Source organism: Arachis ipaensis, chromosome B6 (assembly GCF_059453495.1).
Source record: "Arachis ipaensis isolate K30076 ecotype BB chromosome B6, ASM5945349v1, whole genome shotgun sequence".
Classification (NCBI taxonomy): Eukaryota; Viridiplantae; Streptophyta; class Magnoliopsida; order Fabales; family Fabaceae; genus Arachis; species Arachis ipaensis.
The window spans coordinates 104,926,662-104,930,445 of NC_142441.1; positions in this window are offsets into that span (position 1 = coordinate 104,926,662).

Sequence of the window (3,784 nt, forward strand, 5' to 3'; positions counted from 1 at the left end):
CACCATTCGATGCCGTGATTTGTGTGTTAAGTATTTTCAGATCTTCTAAGGCAGGAATGGCTTAGAGGACAGAAAGGAAACATACAAAAATAGAAGGAAAGCACAAAAATGGAGTTTTGAAGAAAAGGGCAGCGACGCAAACGCATGGACGTCGCGGCTGCGTGACCAGCGCGAAAAGGCACTGACGTAAACACGTGATTGACGCAGACGCGTGCCTTGAGTAGAACGTAAATGACACGTACGCATGACCAAAGCGAACGTGTGACAAGGAAAACTCCCAGATGATGCGACCGCGTGACCAACGCGGACGCGTGACAGGCGTCACGCACCAGAATCTGCAGAAAATGCCCCCAGCGATTTCTGGACCCTTTTTCAGCCCAATTCTGAATCCAGAAACACAGAATATAAGCCAGAGAATGGAGGAATCAGAGGAGAGGATATCGTACATTCACTTTTGATATTTTAGATGTAGTTTTTAAAGAGAGAGGTTCTCTCCTCTCTCTTAGGTTTTATGATTAGGATTCTTCTTAAAGGATTTAGGATTACAACTTCTTCTCAGGTTCAATATTCCTTTTACTTTATATTTCTCTTTTACTTTCAGATACTTTAATGCTTTTATTTAATTACTTATGTTGCCAAATTGGCTTTTGAACCATTCATGTTAGGATTTTCTTTATTTAATATAAATTGAGGTATTTCAGATTTATGATTCTTATTTAGCTTTTTATATTCTTGGCTTTAATTGATTAACTGGAGACTCTTGAGTTATCAAACTTATCGTGGTTGTTAATTGTTATTTTTGCTAATTGAATTGAATTCCCCTAACTCTAGTCCCTTCTTAGGAGTTGGCTAGGACTTGAGGATCTAACTAATTAGTCCACTTGACTTTCCCTTGCTTTAGTAAAGGTTAACTAAGTGGGATTAAAACTCAATTCTCATCATCATCGATAAGGATAACTAGGATATGGCTTTCGAATTTTTATACCTTGTCAAGAGTTTTATTAGATATTAATTTATTAATTCCTGCAATTTATTTTCCTTGTTCAAACCTTTTAAAATCCAAAAATACTGTTTTCCATAACTAATAATAAGAACACCTCCCTGCAGTTAATTGAGAAGACGACCCGAGGTTTAAATACTTCGGTTATCAATTTTAAAGGGGTTTGTTACTTGTGACAACTAAGCGTTTGTACGAAAGGATTTTCTGTTGGTTTAGAAGCTATACTTACAGCGCGATTATATTTGTGAATTTCTTTACCGATAGGAAATCCGTACGTCAAAATGGCGCCGTTGCCGGGGAATTGCAAACGTGTGCCTTATTATTGGTTATTGTAAATATTTTTCTTTTACTTGTTTATTTGTTTTTGTTTTTCCCTTTTATTTCTATTAGCTACTATGAATTCTCACCCCTCTCGCTTTGAGTTTGGTTCTAATTTTGTTGAAAGGAGTGGAAGCTATAACAGGAATATGCATCAAGGTCTAAGCAATCAAAGATGGATAGAGCCAAGAGGATCTGATCAACCCTTTAGGCAACAACACCCTCCAAGATATCATGGACAAGGACCACTCTACAATGCATACCAAGCTGATAGATATGGTAGACCCCCTTGTAATTACCAACAAGCCCCACCCTGTGCTTATAGATCATCCTCTCAACATAGCTTTGAACCACCACACTCACAAGTTCCTTTTCACCATTCACCACCATATGACCCTTATCCACCACAATTCCAATCCAGTTACTCCCAAGAACCACCACATTCTTATTATGAACCCTCTTCCCCAACCAATGAACCCTCATATCCACTCCAACCTCCAATGAATGACAAACTTCGTATTCTTCTTCAAGGACAAGTGAAGATGCAAAGGGACGTACTGGAACTCACTACTGCCTTGACCGAGGTAGTAAATAAATTAGCTTCCCAACATCTGAGCACTCAAAGTACTCCCATGGCTACATGTGGAGAATCAAAAGAAGAGCGTAGCATGAAGGAGACACTAGAAACTTCGGTGGACAATGAAGAGCATGGCTTTGTATTGGAACAATTGGAGGAAGCCATAATAGTTGTAGAAGAAGAAGTGGTTGAAGATTTAGGAGATGCTAAACCTCCAAGGGAATCGAGAACTATAAAGGATTCCGCCGAGAAGTTCGAATTTGATGCCAAGGAGGATAGTGTACAACCTCCAAAGCATATACCTTGTGAAAAATTGGACGGAATAGACCAAGAAATTGATTCCTTAAGCAGTGATGATCATGACTCAAGTTCTCCTAGTCACGAACTTACATTCGCAACTGAACTCCTTGAGCTTGAAGAACCTTATCCAAGTGAATACGAAGATGATGTCGAAGTAGATTTCTCTCAAGCTCTAGCTTATGACTTGAGTGATGAGGAAGACATAGAAGACTTTGATCAGGACGCAGTTACAGTTGAAGAATTTTGCAAGGAAATGGAGGATTTCACAGAAGAATACAAGGGAGTAAAGCTTACAGAACCACTGGAAACACCTATCCCAAGGCCATTACCACCTAATACAAGCTTCAAGTGGGTACAATCCTTAACCTTTATCTTTACTTTTCCACTTGAATATGGTTTGCTTGAAACAGATGGTCAGCTTAGAGCTCTCTGCGGCTTTAAGAGTAAGAAGGAAATGTCTCGTACTCAGAGCTGGTGTGCAAGATTCAATAAGGTTCCACGCTTCAATTCGAAGTGCATGGATTGGTATCTAGTTCAATCGAATGGGTCTTGGAAGGCGTTTGGTCATCTTGGTGAGAACACAATTTCTAAACCGCCCGGATGGAAGAATATAGATCAAGACAAAGACGGATTTAAAAGAAAAGTTTGGGATCCTGGAATCTATTCTGACATTCGTCACCCCGGGAGCCTGAGAATCTATTTGAAGCTGCTCAGAAGCTTTACATGCCTAGTTTGGGACCTCGGAGGCTGTTGGCATTCCAAACATTGGTAGAGATTTCTGGATGAATTTAAGCACAAGCCACCATGACAGGAAGCTCATCAAATGTCCAACTTAAGGACTTTAACTAAAAGTGCTAGGTGGGAGACAACCCACCATGGTATGATCGTTTCTTTTTAAATTTTATTTCGTGTTGTTTGTTTTTATTTTATTTTATTTTCATTGAACCTGGAAGTATTCGTAGCATTTACATTAGCGTTGCATACTGCATAATTGTAAAAAAAAAAAGAAGAGAGAGAAATCACACCACGTGATCGCGCAGGCCATGCGTGGGCGTGAGGAGGAAATCGGCGTAAAGTTCCAACGCCCAGAAAATTAAACGGCCGACGCGTTCGCGTCCCTGACGCGAACGCGTCACTTGCAAAACACTCGTCCCACGCGAAAGCGTGAGCGACGCGTCCGCGTCGCATGTATATTATGGCCCCCTAAATGGAGACAGAGAGTTGCGCTGAAACGACGCTGGAAGTGTGCGTCTAGCACAATTTTCAGCAATGCGGTCGCGTGCCTCACGCGTCCACGTCACCCATCTTTTACCCAACTCACGCGATTGCGTCAATCACGCGACCGCGTCGAACCCATTTCACCCTAGTCACGCGATCGCGTGCTCCACGCGTTCGCGTGGATTCAAAATTACTAACCCCCTTTTACGCGAAACCCTACCCGTCGCGCCCCCCCCATACCCCCTTCTCCTTCTCTTCTCTGCAACCCCTCCCTCCTCAGCCACCCAACCACCAACACTTCCAGCCATCACCACCGACCACCGCGCCATCCCCACCACCGCACCCCATCGCCGAAAACCACCCCTTCCCCC